Genomic DNA, 20,002 nt, shown 5'->3' with positions numbered 1-20,002 from the left:
GTTTGGGTGAACTAACCCTTTAAGGTGTCTGGTTATCAAGGATACAAAATCGTCTGTTTGTCAAAGAGACGCTCTTACAGCCTAATGGACGCTAATGTGGTTATTCATTAATGATCTATTATAATATCAGTAATCATATTTCCCGTTCATCATCTGCCTAATCCATCTAATTTCTGGTATTTAAGCACTAATGTGTCTCCTGTTTATTAGCATATGGCTGCACATTTCTTAAAGAGACAGTTCACCCAAAAATGAAAGTGCTCTTATTTACTCACTCTCATGTCATTCCAAACCTGTATGACTTTCTTTCTTCTGTAGAATGTACAATTTGATATTCTGAAGAACGCCTTTGGATTTTGGAGTAAATAATGACAGAATATTCAAGTTGAGCTGTACTGTAACGGTATAATGCCAAATAAAATTCTGTCATTTACTTACCCTTGTAACCTGATTAAATCAAACTAAAGCAAGCACAATAATCAAATGGCTTGATCATCACAGATGAACTGGTGTCCAAAACTTGGTGTTGCTGCATTATTACCATATTCACATCCTAAACAAAAGGTCATCAAGAACTATCTCTGACATTGAGGTGACTGAGCTACATTATCATATAGACCATAACTTTTAGGATTCTTGATTTGCATCAGGAACAGAACTTCATTTACATTGTGGGCGGTTTTACAGAGTGCATAAAATATTTGGGTTTTAAATGTTCAATCTGACTGAATTCAAAGTATTTGTCAGTGCTAGATTGTGATAAAGACCTCAAGAGTGACCTTACACCCTCGTGTCATTCCAAACCTGTATTACTTTGCTTCTGTGGAACACAAAAGGCAATGTTTGGAATGTATATGCTGCTTTTTCCAGTACATTTTAAAAAGTGATGATTGCTTTTCAAGTTTCAAAAAAGGCCATTAAAGTACACTGCTCTGCATCTCATTTGCGAAATAATATTCAATACTTGTTTCTTACTAATTTTGGGGTGCTGATTCCAAAATTTGTGTCTGTTTTGCTCAAGCATGTCATACTCTCTCACAAAAAAATTATATGCACTTCATAGCAATTTTGCTTTAGACAACCGCTTGTAAGGTAAAGAAGGCTTGTAATATCACCAGAAATACCACCACAAAGACTGATTTCGGTGACTTCGATGTCATTTTTGGAGCTTAACATCCTTCAGACATCTCCTTTGAGTTTCAATAAAAGACACAAAGTAATACAGGCTTGAAACAGCATGAGAGTGCGTAATTGATGACAGAATTTTAATTTTTTGGCTGAACTGTTCCTTGAACTGTTGACTGGATTAGACACAAGGACCCAAGGAGGCCCACAGTCACACACGCCGACCCAGATCTCAACCTTGTAACATCACAAGAGGAAAAACAGCAAAGATTAAGAATTCATAGAGCGTTGAACAGGCTTATTGCCTCACAGGAGCAGGCTGGTGTTATTGCAAAGCCCTTAGGACTTAAAAGTTTCCATCAAAACAAATGGATAAAGCATACAAAGCTCCATAACACTTTTTCATGAGCTCCTCTGGAGAGAGAATAACCAATAAAATGACACCTACAGCAAGACAAAGCAAAACAACCAAAACACATATGTATATGGCCTTTGTTAGTATAGTATTCGAGCTGCCCAGAATGGCCCGTGATCTTTTTTTTTTTTATTACATTTAAGGGAAAGACACTTCTTGAAGCGTGGGGTTAATCAATATGCCCGTATTGATTCAGAAACCTGGTAGAGTCCTTAAAGCAAATCACACGGCCTCATGTGCCCGAGTCTCTCATCTATTGACGAGTGAGAAGAAATGATGAGAGCGATTCAAGATCATCTCTCCTGATTACGGCACCCATATCTCTGAGGGTCATAGAACATGTCTCGGTTATTGCAAAGCTAAACAGTGTAGAAAACATCCCCTTTAGCCTGAGTGAAATGTGGCCTGATCCTGTTTTTGAGAGCCTCTTCCAGCTCTTGTGAGTCAAAGCAATCAAAAGCCGAAGCAAATAAGAATTCGCCGAGGGGTCTTGATCAGACCGACAGACTGAATACAAACAAAACATTAAAAATATTTACCATTGACAGTAAGCGTGACCTCCTTCTCTCCCACTCCCACTCGCGGCACCACAGCTCGACATACGTATTTCCCAGCATCCTCCTGTCTCACTGCCTTCAGTGTCAAGGTGTTCTCGTTGCTTAGCACCTGCAAGGTAACAGATGTTTGAAGAAAAAAAAAAAAAAAAACAACGCCAAGGTCTAAACTTCGTAGACATCATTAAAAAGTTTTCTTTTACTCGCCTTTTTTTTTTTTTTTTTTGAAGTAAATACATGAAGCAGAACTGCATCTATAATTAACCATCACTGTAGTCACAAATACAGCTTCTTTCTTGAGTTTTGACTTCATCTTGACATCAGTTGCACGATCCTAACAGATGACGACCCAAACAAACACAATGTGCTCTACTGAGGGTCCATTAGCCCTTGAAACTCAACTGTCACAGCTGTTATCATCATCAAAAACAGGTCAGTCATGTGTGTGTCTGATACATTCATCATGCCCAGATGGAGAGCTGAATAAAATTCTATACGTCAGGGTCGTGTGCCATTCATAATTTAAGTGAGAGTGCAGTTTTTATTCCAGTAAAATTCCTAAATGCAGAATTGAAGGCTGAATTAAAATGTGAAGGGAGTAGAATTAAAGATTGTATTAATTTAAATTCAAAACTAATTTTTTTTTTAACTAGGTAAGTATTTGTTTTACAAAATGTAATATATACATATATATATATATACACACACACCGTTGAAGTTAAAAGTTTACATACACCTTGCAGAATCTGCATCGTTTTCACACAAAAGATGTTTACATATAGTCCACAAGAGAAAATAATAGTTGAATTTATAAAAATTACCCCGTTCAAAAGTTTACATACACTTGATTCTTAATACTGTGTTGTTACCTGAATGATCCACAGCTGTCTCTTTGTTTAGTGATAGTTGTTCATGAGTCCCTTGTTTGTCCTTAAGCTTGCTGTTCTTTGGTTTTCCAGCATTTTTGTGTATTTCAACCCTTTCCAACAATGACTGTATTATTTTGAGATCCATCTTTTCACACTGAGGACAACTGAGGGACTCATATGCAACTATTACAGAAAGTTCAAACGCTCACTAATGCTCCAGAAGGAAAACATATGCATTAAGACAACTTTCGTTCAACTTTTGAACAGAATGAAGATGTGTACATTTTTCTTATTTTGCCTAAATGTCATATTTATTTCTATTTAGTACTGCCCTTCAGAAGCTACAGAAGATACTTACATGTTTCCCAGAAGACTTAGTAAATAAGTTACAATAAGTTACCCTGATCTTCAAATTCAAAAAGTTTATAAATTCAACTATTAGCTTATTTTCTCTTGTGGACTATATGTAAACATCTTTAATGTGAAATATATTCAGGTCAGTACTAAATAAACTAAATAGGTTTATTTCGTTTATTTAGGTCAGTACTAAATATACTAAATAACATGCATTTTGTATGATCCCTCTTATTTTGGTAAAATAATTAACATTTTGCAGATTCTGCAAGGTGTATGTAAACTTTTGACTTTAACGTATATACTATGGTTCAACGAGGCCTTGTTTTGAAAGATTTGAAAAAAGTTAAAAACTTGAACTTAAAGGAATACTTCAGAATATATCAGCCTTTCAGAAAGGTTTTTTATTGTTAGCTAAAAATACATTTATATATATAAAATATAAATATTAGATGAAAAAAAATTTAACAAAAATTCTAAATGTTCAAAATGTTGCACCTGTCAGTTTAATGAGATAACGAAGCGGCCCGTGTTTAGCTGCATTGTAAATAAATGAGCTTGAGCCAATGAAAGTGAGCCAATTTTTGCTCATCCCTGTTGCAAGTTTTATGAGCAGTGCAGAGCAAAGTACATACGACTCCATGGCCCCTTTTCATCCAGACAATGGTGAGCGAAGGGTTTCCAATCCAAGCGCAACTGAACACAGCATCAGATCCCCGATCCACCTGAAGGCTCTGGGGTTCAGCAGCCAGACGGGGCCCAACTACAACAAAAATACAAACACAAATTCATTCACTTTTGGTATATGCAAAAGAATATTCACGAACTAAATTCATGTGAGTTTGAAATGACAAAACATCCTTAAATTAATCATTTTTTATTAAACTATTCCTTTAAGATATCAAAAGAAACGAAACATGTATCTATATGCAGCAGTTAGACTCACAGTAAACATCCACGTTACGGCTGATGTTGGTGTTGCCCAGGGCATTGGTGACCTCACAGGATACTGGCTCGGTGAAGAAGGAATGATCAACCAGCACCTCATAAGTGTCTCCCGTTGCGTCTGTGATCATGCTTCCCCCCTTCGCCCATCTAATTATCCATCAGAGACAAAAACAGAACAAGAAAATGAACAACCCTGATGGACGCTGCCAAGGCTTTTTTCCCCAGATCTCATCTAAAGATCAAAGGCGACAAGAAAGGTATTTTTTCACAGGCAAATGACTGAGATCATGTCTTATTTGCATGGTGTACTGAAACAACAAAAGCATCCTTCAGAGTGTCTAACGTAATTTTCAAGACACCACGTGTTTATTTTTTTTATTCGGGTCTTTTCATTTTCGTGCTGTCGGCAGGCCGTGTCTTATTTGGCGGAAGAATAACAGAAACACATTAAGAGGTTTTTAGATGCTGCTTCTATCATTGGCACCCTTTGATGTTGCAGTCATTATAGTGAAATGTGAAGAGGAAAGTGAGAAACCAAGGACAACACAAGCGAACGCTGCTGCTCCAGATTCAGATGAGAAGATCAAGCACTGAGCAGATAGACTTTTGTTTGCACCTGTGAAGTTAAAGTGGACAGTGTTACAGAAATAAAAAGAATTTGGTATAATGAATGTACTCGAGACAACTGTGTGTATTTTTTATTTATTTATTTTATTTTATTTTATATTTGGTCTTTTTTATCACTTTTATTGGTATAGTTGACAGTGTAACAAAAATGTAATTTTTTTTTGCTGGACAAATTGTTTTTGCAATATTTTTTAAATAACTGAGGTGTCAAAGGCAAAGTATATCTTTATTATCATTATATCTTACCTAATAAGTGTATATACAGTATATTCGCGATTCTTTGCTAAATATAAAGTTCAAGAGAACAGCATTTATCTGAACTGTAGTCTACACACACACCTAAGTTGTGATGTTCCCATGCAAAAATCAATAGAAAATAAGACATACATTGGTTGTCCTGACAGCAGCAATGTTTAAGGACATGCTCCTGCATTATATTTTAACTGCTGGTCCAATGGATGTCTTTTGCTCATTGTTTTGTCTGAGTCTCATGAAATCACAGTCCCATTTTTAAAATGACTTATCAAATTAAAACTAGCTCTAAAAATGCATCTCGAGACGCATTCAGTTCCATTTCGCTGCGCTTCGCCTAGTTGCTTTGGAACGGAAGAATAGGTCCTTTGTGAATGCCACCTCACTCATTCACACATCTGTTCTCACCAGCAGCTCTACATGTGCACTTCAATAGAACCAAGCCTACACTGCCTACATGCACGCCAAGGCTCAATGTGTTTGTGTGCTGACCCCCAAACTTCCTTTTCCACAGAGCTTCCTCTGGGCTCCTTTGGAGACAGCAGCCTCCATGTGAACTCAAACACATGAGAGAGATCCACACTCAGGACAGGGCTGATGGCTTCTCCTGCCAGTCTCAGGAGGAAACAGTCTGACCAACTGAAAATATGACAAGAACTGGAGAGAAAAAAAGAGGCCAGGAGAAATTTTCTATCCGCAGAGATGGACAGATATCCTTTTCATTCAAATGTATGGGAATGTAAATGTGTAGCTAATCCAGTGGCAATTGATTAACCATCAAAAGTGTCTAACATGAAGAGATTACTCCGGATCACAGCAGGCCTCATCACGGATTCAAACGAACACCGGAAAAGGCTTATTACATCCTGTTAGGAAAATTCAATTTCATCAGTTCCAATAGTGCCAATATTCAGCGTAAACTGTTTATGAAATTATTTTAATCCTGTATTTGGTGCTAAAATAGGAAAAGTACTGTGAACAATTTCCATGGATCTTTGACATTTAAGTGATTAACTGTCTGACTTTAATTTAATCAAGACCCAGAGCATCCTCCTGCCAGGGAGACACTTTCTTTGGCTCAGACGAGGGCTGTATCTTGACATATTCAAAGATAAAAACATTGTGTTCTACGCAGAGCTGTGACAACTTTATCTCGGAACGGGACATGAGAATAAAACCACAAATAAAACATCAGAAAAAGATGTCCAAACCTCAGCCAGAAAGACAAACCGGGCTCTCAAGCCTTCACTATACACAGATCAATTCCATGTGTTTACTGCTTTCTTTACATAATTCAACAGCAATAGTATATGTATAAACCCTAGAATAAAAAATAATCCTCTAAAGGTGTAAGCCGATACAACACCCGAGGAAAATAAATTGTTTGTTTTTTAAGATGCCACAGGAGGGCTGTCTGTGATCGGCCGCATTTTGAATGAAAACACTGGGTGGTACGAACCGTCTCTGCAAGCAATCAGCCACGTGGACGCTGATGCCCACCGATGCTAAGCTGCAAAGCCACATGTTCACATCAAACGTTCGACACGCCCAACAGAGCGTCTTCCATTAGACACTTCAGAGGTGACAAATGAGGATAAGACAAGACAAATCACCTACGCCAGAACAAAGCCGCCAACACCAGCGCTGACTGAAAGCCCCCGGAGGGACACGAAGCACATACTTTATTCATGGGCAGAAAAGTGACGTGTCTGACTCCATCCATTCACGCCCCACTTTTCCGCTCTGAGAGTTCAAGAAGAAAACAAACAATCGCAGCCAGAATTAAAAGACGCGTTCTCTTTTGCTCTTTTCTATAGCAAGGTTGTGGCTACATTTTTGAGCACAGTGGCTTTTATTGAACTCTTTATGATGGCTTCACATTTCAAGGTGTTATTTGGTGGAGAGAAGTCTAGGTTTAGGATAAACGAAAGGCCACATCCTTTGAAAAGAAAGAGCGGAAGTCTTTATGCGATTTCCCTGTCACTGTGGATTTCACACACACTACATCACATGCATATACACTGCATCTCTGTGACAATGCGGTGCTTTCTCTACTGAGTGCAGCTCATTGGCATCACAAAAGGCAGTTACAGTACGCTCAGCAATTTTATATATGTAGTGATGCTTAAGCAATATCATATGAGCAAGACAATTACGATTTATTACAACAGTTCAATAAATAAAAAGTTAATTAAATTTACATTTTGTTACAAATTGTTCATTACTCTTTCTATTTTTTTTGTTGCACAAATTAAACTAGTTCCAATCAAAGCCACAACAGAACTGACCGTTGTGATCAACACACTGTTTTGAACATGTGAGTGAATGACTCAATGACTGAATGAATCTGTGCTTGGACGAATCGTTTGAGTAAATGTTTCAACCACTCACTTATAAAGATATTTAAATCCTGAATGAATCAGTGTTTGAATGAATCGGTTGACTGAATTATTAAATGACTCACTCATTAAGATTATCACTTATCACCACCTACTGGTGTAACAATGTAAATGCACATTTTTTAACAGAATTTTCCTAATAAATAGCATTCATATCAATATTAAATAATAGTTAAATAGTAAATACTATGTCTATTTAATGTCAGGATATTTATGTCCATATCATTTGTGGTGATATGGATAAATGTTATATCCATCACTTTTAAATTCTTGTTTAAAGTGGGGTTCAAAAGTCTGAATCTACACTGAAAATATTATTAAAAACACTGGATTTAAATGTGGGAGAAGTAGTGACTTACATGTTTTAAATATTATTCTGCACTATTTGTAGGTCACCAATCAAATCAGGAAATATATGACATTGTTCATGATCTCCATTTTTACAAATGGTCCGAGATTTTCATTGAAACACAAGATGTTCTGAAATCATCAGGTTCTACACCAAGAATCTAAAGTTCAAAGGTTCAAGTCATTCAAATAGGACATACTAATTCATGTCCATTCTATTCACTCAAATTAAGCTTATAAAATAATTTGGAATGAAAAAATGGGTAAAATGCTACTTTTGCACCCCACTGTATTGGCATCAGCCACTGAAAAATCCATATGAGCCGATCACTAGTGGAGCTATGAGATCACGTCAGATTCCATTAGACATAAAAACTGCTCTGCACAATTATGAAAAGCCATGAATGAAAAATACTCAGGGTCTTAAATGGCCATCATGACCGCCGAACATAAAGGCTTTATTTCTGCTAATTAATTTACAGCTTCACTAATCTCATTTCAAATGCCACAGGAGGACAGTGATGGGTTTTATTTCTGCGAGCGGCTGGACCGGACGCCTCCAATAAGAAATGTTACATTTTGTCTTACAAGAAAACAAAACAAAACAAAGTTAAATTAATTTCCATATTTATGTAAACAAAATGAACATGAATAAAATATTGGCTAGTGAAAATAATCCTTCCTCTTTCTAGTGAGGCAGCTCTAATCCTCTCAGAGGAACGGTGTAATGCCCACAGGAAATCTCCCGCAATCAGTAATGACTTTCTTCGTAATTAGTTGGGCTTCTGTGTTCCTGCAGTGTGAATTCAAATGCTGTGTTTCTCCAAGAAGCCTGTCTCCGTGTGGAGAGCTTCCTCGCGCTTGATTGATGATTTCATGACATTACATTTGGTCTGTGGCACAGCGTGCATCTGAAGCCTGCTGCAGTGGGTCAAGGGACAGGAGACACACAGTGTCCTCTGAGCTTTGGAGATTCTTTGTCCAGCTGGCTGAGGGCACAGGCACAAGAGTCTGGTGTGTGTGCTTCTTTAGACCTCTCTGGCATGAATAATGTATGAAACTCTGATGGGGCGGCAGGTGAGATCATCTCTCGCTCTACGCTGATTAAAAATATGTTATATGTGACACTGTCTCTCTCTATATGTTGAAGACTTTTCAGTGAAATCACAAAACAAAATGTAAAAAAAGCGTGTTCCTGACCTACAGGTTACGTCTGAAACAGTGGAAGTTTTCAGGATGAAATGATCAAAAACAATTGAGCACTTGAATGATTCCCTTAATAATTACATAATATTATTAATTACAGACAATATATAAAACTATTAAACGATTTTAAAATAAATATATAAATATTAAACTGATATAAAAGTTTTTACTTTGGGGCCATTAATTGTTTTTTTTTAATGTTTGGAAGAAGTCTGTTATCAAGTAAAAATGGTAATATTGTAAAATATTACTGTTTTCTATTTTAATATATTTTAAAAATGTATTTATTCCTACAGTCTTCAGTGTCAAATGATTCTTCAGAAATCATTCTAATATGCTGACTTGGAGCTTAAAAATATTTTTTTGCTCAAGAAACAAGTGCATATGTATCAAAACATATGCATTCATTTAATAAAAATAGATAAAATAACTAAAAAAGTTCATTTTAATCAAATAAAAATACTAGATCACAATTTAATTATTATTCATAAGCTAATCATAAGCAATTCATAAGCACAATTTTTTTAAACAAAGTAATGTAAAAGTAAAAGTATACAGATAAAACATGAATTTTGATTTATGTGCAAATGATTTTGGGTGGTTTTAGAGCACAAGCTCTCAATATGTCACAACGTGCCTCAGTTGCTATTTCCATATGATCACGCGTTTAAGCAAAAACACATTAATTTATCATGCTGCTTTGCATGCATACGTGATGAACATGTGTTCGCATGTGAAATTCATGTGGTTTTTCCGTGAAGGCATCAGGAGAAAAACATCGGGAGAGTGAAAGAATGAGATTCTGAGAAAGAAAACCAGTTTTTGGTCTATGTGCGTGTGTGTGTGTCAGCTCTCACCTGTAATGAGTGACAGGGGGATTCGCTTTAGCGGCACAGTGGAACTTGACCAGATTGCCTTCCAGAACAGGCTGCGGTTCCACAGAGAGGTTCACCAGTGGGAAATCTGGAGGAGCAGAGAGGGCCGGTCAACTTCATCTTTCCCGCAAAACACTCATTAATAAACACTCTTCAGAAAGATTAATTGCGGATTAAAGAACAAACTAAAAATACTCTAAAAAGTGGGAACGGCTTGATTATTCTTTTTCTCGGTAATGGGAGCTACTTTGCATTAAGATTAATTGGCGCTGTAACTTGCCTTCTAATTGCTGAATTAGAATTTAAACAACTTTTAAAATGAGCATGATTAAAGAGTTTTTGGTGAAATTAACAAATAGATTGATTACACAAATTAAACAAACAGCAGCCAAATTCACATTAAGCAAAAGCGGTATTTACCATCAGACTTTTTATCGAGCCATTTCAGACGACAATTACATTTTATTTAGTTGAGTTTAATGCAGTGCTGGAATTCTCGTTAAAAACTGGCAGTTTCAATTAAAACAAAAGAAAGTTTGAAATATGCTTGAAATTTATAGGTTGGATCAAGGCTATCCCACTTCGCTAGAGTTGGCTTCCGTTCACTCCTTCCAAATTACACACACCCAAACCCGAAGAGACAGACAGGACTGACAGCAGATAGACAAGAAGTGACAGCGGACAGACAGGCGCTGACACTCTCGAGGCTGAAGGAACTGTCTGTGAAAGCATGATTGTGCCGTGTGTTTGTTTGGACACAGGGCATGTTGGACATTAACTAGGCCAGCGGTAGAAACATCAGCGACATACCGACAATTCACAGCGATTCCAGACAGCAGTGGTTCTCCCTGCTGTTTCCCCCCCCCCAAAATCCTGAAACTTTAATATGGGAAAAGCTTCTACAATCTGCCCCAGTCCTGTCAAAGCGCAGTGGACAGATCTGTCACCTCCCACAGGTCTGAATGTGATTAGAGGCCTCTGGAAAGCCAATACACAGCGCTGGGTCTGATTTCTCATTAGCAATCTGCTCCCGTCACTCGCCCAACGTATTTGTACCTGGAACAGATGTTTCATTCATAATGCCTTATGGCGCGGGACTAGTCATTTAAAACTAACCTGCAGCCTTTCTGCAAAACACTGAAAGGAAGAAGCAGCACATTCAAACGTATTAGAGAAACAATAACAGCGATACAGCGTGAGTGGTTAGCAAATGAGAAATGGACTACTTGCCCAAACTTCATCCATGTTCTACTTATTACGCCTCAGACGTTTCTGTTCAGTGCACCATGTAAGTTACTCAGGAGAATGCAGATTATTACTACTTTTAAGGGCTGTCAGTTGATTAAAACAATTGAACCAGCCGAAATGTTAAATTGTATTTTCCAAGGGTGGATTCTGAAAATAAATAAATAAATAAATAAATGTTAATAAATAAAAAGGTGTTTCCCACCTAACCTCCAGCAGTCCAGTGTTCATCTTCTCATTAACAGTGTTTCTTTACTTACTGGTCATTATTTAAAAAAAAAAAAGATTTTTCAAAGTTGTAAATAAAACAAAGATTACAAGAAAATAATATTTTTAAATTCTTTTGACTGTTCTTCAAAATATCACATTTAATTATGTTACTTGCCATTTATTTGTAATTAATTGTGAAATTTATAAGTAATTTCTGAGTTAAAATTTTTCTACATCAATTTTTTTTTCTCTGTGTACATTTTGATGTCCATTTTTAAATGAATTTTACTGATAAACAAGTTTTGAATGTGTGCATTGGTGCTCTTATTCCAGTCTTTTAAAATGAATGTTAAATACATGTATCAAGCTAAAAATACGTAATTAATCCTAAACAATAACATGTAGACAGTGCTATTACTTAAGGCTGGAATGCACTACACAACTTTTATACAGATTTCTGCCCAAATTTGCAGGTTCGGACAAGTTACGCTATTTGCGGAAAGTCAGAGCCAGTTTGCAGATTTTTAGCAGTCTGAATGAACAGATTTCACTGAAAATCGTGATTCCATCAGGAAACACGTTTGCAAACATGTTTGATATTTGAGCTGGTTTTAGAAAACACATTGCTTCCATTTGTCAGATATCTCCTAGCTATGTCTTTGCGTGAATTTGTTGTGTTCAGAATGACTTGGAAGTCTGGTAGTGTGTGATCGTCAGTTGTTTATGCAAAGTTTTAATCTGAATGCTTTTACAAAGACAGCAATTGTATAATACAATAATCTTGTATAATCCAGTCTGTACAATATGAATTAAGAATTTTGGCATAAACATGTAATTTACATGTAGTGAACCTGTCAATTAAAAGAATGACACTGTATAGTGATTAAAAATTCAATACATATAAATAAAGGTTAGTTCTGATCCTATGCAATCTTCTTGCTGACACTCATTTTAAGTGGCATTTAGAGCAAATCTAACAAGCTGCAATATTTGAAAATGAGATTACGCCACGAGGCTCAGTGCAATTAGCCACATGAGTTTCTTCGAAAACATACCTGGTCCTCAGCTAGTACAGAATCAACATTGATTTGTGGTCATTCATTTTAAATGAAGTTTGCGCTGGACTGATAAATCACTGGGATATTTAGGGAGGTTTCTAGGTTTCTGTAAATCTGAAAAAGAGTCACATGCAAATATGCATTCAAAACCTCCACGTCCTCTAAACGTAGAGGCCTGCATCTATTTTGGATGGAGGACTCGAGGGGGGATGCGAGTGAGTGTTTCCTTGAGCTTGATAAAGCACCTCTTGTCGGTTTCCTTTGTGTGGAGTGAGTGCGTTCACCCAACAGGAGCTCACGAGAGGCCTCCAGACGCGGCTCCATGTGCACATGTGGTCATTAATTATTCCTAACAAACAGCATTGTTTTAAACCCACTCTTATTTACAAGGCAATTACCTTGAGAAGCGGAGAGCCGCTCTCTTGGGTGCTAATTCTTAAACGAACCAGTGAGCCGAGGTCCACGAGCTAACGGCATTAAAGAACTTCACGCCACGTTCGAGCAAAGGGTCAGACGACATTATCGGCGGCACTTGCTGTGAAGAATATTAGCCGCCTTTACAATAAAGTCAAATCTCTTTTGAGTCGTAAGAGGGAGGAAAACCGAAAGGGGATAAAGTGAAGTGTGGACGCGGATTGATGTGGGCTGCTAGCTTTGAGAACGCTTTAATGAAATATGAAACGTGTTGTTTAATGGGGAAGTTTTAATTACTGAATGTGGTTCAGAGGCATTGATGACCTTTAAAAAGAGAGAACATGTGAATGGAAGAAGGAGAGTGTTGGAGATGTGAATGTCAACACGTTGCAGATTAATTTGTGCATCTAGCCTACGAAGATTGGTTGAGTCCAGAGATCCTTATCGAATGGTGTTGTGAGAAGAGGAACCACCAAGATACTTCTCAAAGTTTCCATTACTCACCATCGTCAAGTCATTTTTTTTAAACGTCTGCTTCCATGGAAATAATCAATGGAATCTAGAATATAAGTCTCGAAGGGTGTCAGACTAATTAAAAAGTAACACCCATATCAGTGAGGAATGATACGAGCCCTTAACTCTGGAAGACCATTGGAAGACCATCTGCTCAGGGTCAAACTGATTAAAGAAGTGCACAGAGAAAGAAATGGTTTCCCTGCTGAACAGATCAGCTAAAACCACTCTGAATTTACAAAGTGGACCTGGTTGGTTTATTCTGGTTTGATGCTGGTACAGCTGATTTCATGAAGAATTCCATATGGCACATTTAGTCCACCTAATACCTGATAGCATTTCTGGTGCCTGAAATAACTTTTAGTTCTCAGTGAATTAATAGAAATTCCACAAAATTACTATATTATGTGCACTGTCCATCATATTACTACCATTAACGTGTTAAATTGCGTCTCAATTTTCAATTTATTTTTACTGTATATATATATATATATATATATATATATATATATATATATTGTATATACACACACATACATACAAAAAGACAGTTACAAAATACAAAAGGGTTTTGTGGCTCACTATGATCCAGATCATTGTTGTTCAGAAGGACGACCCAAGTGGTCATAGAGCAATGGTTGTGATTCACAGCAGGGTCAGTATAGATGAAGTTGTTTCTGCAGGTACCCTGATAAATAGGGCAGTGCTTTCACAGCCAAGAGCTTATATATGATTAGGAGCAAATGTTTTCTGTTTGGTATGAAGAGAAGGGCCAGAGTATAGCAGAAATGTGAAAAGCAACACGCTTATTTAGGTCACTGGTGACTCATGTACCCACAGATCAGCACTGTTTATTAGCGGTACACTTTAGGCGGAATGCAAAAACTTCAGACGAAATAAAATCTAAACATTCTCCCATTCCACTGATGAACTCTTGCAACTCTTTCACGTCACTGTATTAGATCAGGCCAGCGCAATTTATATCTGTTGTTGTTGGGCAATTACCTACAGAGAAGGATAAATTGAAAAAACAGCATGCGAGATATAATGAAAGCGTTTTCAGTGGAAAACAACTTTTGCCAGCTCTTCAAACTCTGCCACAAAACACATTTTCTTCATGGCACCTCACTTAACAGCTGTCTTTTATAAATATTGATGACATTAAGTGTCAGGAAACGCTCCTGGTGCCGGTTGAAGCTCCCCATGGGCCGCTGTGGCCCAAAGGTTCTAGCACCTCTATGCTCTGTCATCACTTATTTACCCAGCACATGTTCTTCCAGTGTGTGGCCTACAGCAGGGTCTCCACTTCACTGAACTGCTTCCTCGCGTTAGACCTGCCACATCTCAAAAGCCAGAGCACATGGGCTCAGGTTAGACACGGCGTAAATTATTCTGATAAAGATGGCTAAAGGGAAGTTAAAGTGAGCCTTCATGAATCGTGAGCTAAATGAATCTTGACAGTAGCAGTTAGCTTATTTGTGGCCATTTCACTGACTTACACATGCACTACCAATCAAAAGTGTGGAATAATTAAGATTTTATAATGTTTTTAAAAGATGTTTCTTATGCTTAAGGCTACATTTATTTAAATACAGTAAAAACGTCTTGGGTTACGCATGTAACCATGGTTCCCCGAGAGAGAACGAGACGCTGCGCCCCCTATGGGGCACATTGGGGAATACAGCTTGCATGACCGGTGTCTGAAGCATGTGTGAAAAAACGCCAATCTATTGGTCCACCTGGCCCATGACGTCATAGGCGGGGTGCCCGGAAGTATAAAAGCGTCATCCACTTAGCTGTCTGAAGGAGACGTAAACAGGCAGACCGAAGGCATGGCAAGGGGGCGCAGCGTCTCGTTCCCTCTCAGGGAACCATGGTTACATGCGTAACTTGAGATGTTCCCCTTCTAGGGAACTCCACGCTGCGCCCCCTAGGGGGCACATTGGGGAACGAAATCCAACCAAGCCGTGCCGAGGCGCATGCCTGTCCACCTGGTGGGAGAGCACCAAGGAAGCGACAAACATACACCAAGCCTTTCCTCAGAAAGGGGCCATGCCACTGATGCCACGGGCCGCTCATGCAACTTGGCAGAAATGGGGGAACCCAATTAGATCAAGGGGAACATCCCACCCAAGTAGGAACACAGTTATCCTCAGATAGCTATGCTATGTGATCAATATTAGCCTGGATACACAAGACCACTGAAGAGGCTAAATAGAAAGCCTCTAAAGAAGCTGAAAAAAATCGCCACTTAAATCCCGGAGGAGAAATAGCTGCTGAGCTAGAACATAGCTATCCTCAGATAGCTATATAATGAGGGTCTTATGAAGGCTTGTAGACCAGAAAACAATACACAGCTAGCCTAGATAGCCAGGCGAGACCTTCCTGCAGAACTGCCCAGACCACAGAGAGTGGGATATCTACTTACAACTCTAGCAGGAGAGACAGCATTGTCTAGGCAAGGGCTCAGGAGACTGCTACTTAAAAACCTAAAGAAGAAGAGCAATCACAGAGCTAGCACATAGAAATCCTCAGATAGCTATGTACTCAGGAAGGGGCTACCAGAAGCGGGACCGACCGATCTACCCAGACTACAGAGAGTGGGCTAACTACTTAAACCCAAGAGGGTAGACAGCACTGTCTATGTAAAGGCTCAAGAGATGGCTCTACTTAATCTCTAAGCAGGGGCCGAGCTAGCAGACAACTATCCTCAGATAACTATCTTTTCTCCAGGAAAGGGGACCACTGCAATTGCCACTAGCAATTGTGGCGCGGGACAGCACTACTACCAAACAGCTATCCTCAGATAACTGTGGTCTGGAAAGGGTTAATTGCAGGTAAAAACACAGCCAGCCTCAGATGGCTGTATTTTAGGTAAACCAATCCTGCCACAACAGGGCTGGAATATAACCATCCTCAGATGGCTATAATACACGGGTCCCCAAACCGGGTCAGTCCCATAGGCTAGCGAACCATTGTGTTATTGGCCGGAAACTCACAAATGGGACACTCAGACCATCAGTAAATGATTCTCTCAGAGCGAACACATAAAACATCATTAGTCCGGAAACAGAGCCTGATAAAAGCAGTGGCCAGCAACACATGGGGTTTTTTGGGGGGGGGGATGGGGGGGTAGGATAATGATGATCAGGAAGCGCCAGCCTCGGGCTGCGGAAGATGGCCGCGCCTCTTATCTAGCACGTTCCTGAGATCCTTTTTCCCTTTGTTAGCGGTTGGCTTCCCTTGCTGACTCCTAATGGGAGGTGGGGCGCAGTTACCGACACTTGACTTTTGATCTTGTCTATGAGCCTCAGCTCTAGACCGATCATCCCCCCCTTAGAAGAGGATTTGGAGCGCCAAGGAATTAATTTCCTGAAAGCAGCCGATTGTGCTTTCACCTCCCTAAACTTCTCCACAACTGCCTCGATGGAAGTCCCAAAAAGCCCGGTCTGCAAAAGCGGAGCGCCGAGGAGAAAGTATTTTTCTTTCTTCCGAAGGCCGCAAGGTTGATCCACAGATGTCTCTCCGTAGCCATCATCGCACGGCCAATGGCAGCAGCAGTTTGCTTGCTGGCGCAGAGAGCCAATTCTGTGGTGCGGCGTAGCTCTTCGACCGCCTCAGGTGACACACCTCTGCCCTTATCTAAATCCTTCAGCAAGTCAGCCTGATAGGCTTGTAACATCGCCATGGTGTGCAAAGCACCACCAGCCTGACCCGCTGCCACATACGCCCTGCCATTCAGGCGCGAGGTGGTCTGAAGCGCTACTGACGGCAAGGCAGGAGTCTTTAAAGAGGATGATTCACCCTGCGAGAGATAGCTCGCAAACGTCTTTCCAACAGGGGGCATCCTTGCGTATCCGAGCTCGGCCACACCCTCAACATTAGCATAGTCAGCGTGTTGAAAGGGATGCAGCCGAAAGGAATACGGTTTCCCCTAGGATTTAGATATCTCCGAGTGGAGATCTGGGAGAAACGGAAGACTCCCGGGGGCGGGATGATCAAGACCGGCCAAAAAACACTCATCTAGTCGGCCGCGAGCCGGCTTAGGCTTCTCACACGTCCAAGCCAGATCAAGGCGCTTAGTGGCGCGATCCATCACATCCAGCATATCCACGTATGTGCGGCTGAGAGTGGTCGATGATGACTCAGTGCTCGCACTTTCATCATCATCACCAACCACATCAACCTCTTCATCTTCGTCGTTACGACTAGAAGAGCCCAGCAGCATGCTATCAGGATCAGATGACTCCAATGAAAGAGTGTCTGGATCCCGTAGCACACTAGAGCTCACGGCAGAAGTTTTTGAAAGATCCATACCTTTCTCGAACTTTTCCGCGAGCTCAACCTGTGATCCCCACGAGCTAAGTTTCCACTGTGCCTCAGCAGCAGCGGGACCTGACCCGCGAGATGCAGATGCTTGCCCCTTCTCCCCCGAAAAAAGAGACAAACGTAATCAGAGCTTTCACATAGAAAAAGATTCAAAATGCACGCATTCGGAGCCCTCAAGCACCGAACGCGCATGCTCCTCCCCTAGGCACATAATGCACAAGCCGTGCATGTCCTCAAGTGTCAAATACCTAGGACACGGAGGCACGCACTTCGTGAAATGCTCACCCGGGTTGATAGATATAGTCACACACTGCTTGCAACAGACGGCTCCTGAAGACAGTAAAGAGGATGATGTATTCAGCAGGTGCTCTTTTATACTTCCGGGCACCCCGCCTATGATTTCATGGGCCAGGTGGATCAATAGATTGGCGTTGTTTCACACGTGCTTCAGACACCGGTCATGCAGGCTGCATTCCCCAATGTGTCCCCTAGGAGGCACAGTGTGGAGTTCCCTAGAAGGGGAACTGTAATATTGTGAAATGTTACTACAATTGAAAATAACTGTCTAAAATGTAATTTATTCCTGTGATGGCAAAGCTGAATTTTCAGCAGCCATTATGCCAGTCTTCAGTGTCACATGAACATGTCACATGATCAGAAATCATTATAATATGCTGATTTAGTGTTTAATTGTTAATAATTTCTATTAATGTTGACAAAGAGTTTTTGCTTTAAGATTTTGCTTTGATGAATAAAGTTCAATAGAACAGAATTCAATTTGAAAATATTTTGTAATATTGTAAATGCCACTTCTGATCAATTTAAAGCATCCTTGCTTAATAAAATAATTATTTTTTCATACTTACCCAAAACTTTTAAATGGTAGTGTATCATGGTCTCCACAAAAATAATAAGCAACAAAAAACTGTTTTCAACATTGTTAATAATAAGGAATGTTTCTTGAGCAGCAAATCAGCATATTAAAATGATTTCTGAAGGACCATGTGACACTGAAGACTGGACTAATCATCTGTATAAATTACATTTTAAAATATATTAAAACAGAAAATTAATATTTTAAATTGTAATTGTACTGTTTCCACTCTATTTTTGGAGCCTTGGTGAACATAAGAGACAAAACATTAATTATTCCAAACGTTTGACTGGTAGTGAAGGAGAATGGATATAAACGCAAACCTGGCTGGTTTGACGTTCTCCAATCATGATTAATTAAACAAAGGATTTCACTGGCCCTCACAGTGGCAACATCATCAAAACTGACCAATCAGGGGCGCCTGTGCAATCCAGGGAGGAAAGAAGCTTACAGTAAAACTCTTCTATTGTTTTGCATGACAAAACGATTTGGGCCGAGTCTGGAGGAGCAAAAAAACACAAACGTTTTCTGTTTTACGCTTTCAATTCAGAATTTGAGCTCCATTGTGCTGAGGTGCATTCCTTCTGGGCAATAAAACAGACTTTACGGACGTGAAGAAAGGAGCTGTCAGAACTTGTGGATCTTTCAATATGATATATTTTCTGCTTTATTAGTCAGACTTAATATCTTTCAACACTTGAGAGAGCTGAAAGAACGCCTTTGTTCCCTATGCATACATTGTCAGAAATATTTCATCAAAAGCTAATCTTCGCGCTGAATTAGTTCAGGCCTTTCATTTTAGCGCTTTCAGATACACTTTTGACAGCGAAGCTTATGACTGCTATAAATAAAAATAAACGAAACGCCTGTATACAGAAGAAGGATCTGGTCGTGTTCAATTCTTCTGACATTTAAAACTAACAATTAGCATTTATGTCCACAATAACAAGCTTAAAGCTTAGAAACGTCCCTGTATGCTGCATACAGACAAACTGTCACTTTCACAATTGCTTCTCCAAGACAAAAAAACAAGGAAAAACAAAAATTGTGTCAAGTCTTGTGTGTCTGTGGAGCGGAGTACGACATGTGCTCAGACATCAGATCGCATTCATACACAACGGCTGTTTGGATAAAGAAAATAGGACAGCACATAGCGGATTTTCACATGTGAATAATTTATCCACACAGACAGGAAAACACAAGAAATGCTCAGAACAGAATGCAGGTCTCAGGATTTGGAAGAGGAAAGTGAGCTTGAGAGTGTCTGCCGCTAAATGTGTTTGAACAGAAGCTCAGTCGGTGGAAGATTCACTCACGTTGGATGTCGATGGTGACTGTGGCCTCCTTGCCATTGGGTGCCGCTTTGTTAGAAGCACGGCAGGTGATC

General features: G+C 39.5%; 1 pseudogene; it reads right to left on the bottom strand.

Moving 5' to 3' along the window:
- LOC107688906 (kin of IRRE-like protein 3) overlaps positions 1-20,002 on the bottom strand; it is a 152,877-nt pseudogene that overhangs the window by 14,542 nt on the left and 118,333 nt on the right.

The sequence above is a fragment of the Sinocyclocheilus anshuiensis genome, unplaced genomic scaffold (assembly GCF_001515605.1).
Source record: "Sinocyclocheilus anshuiensis isolate Anshui unplaced genomic scaffold, SAMN03320099.WGS_v1.1 scaffold393, whole genome shotgun sequence".
Classification (NCBI taxonomy): Eukaryota; Metazoa; Chordata; class Actinopteri; order Cypriniformes; family Cyprinidae; genus Sinocyclocheilus; species Sinocyclocheilus anshuiensis.
Note: the sequence above shows the minus strand (reverse complement) of the source record. Positions and strands in the feature narration are given on the sequence as shown.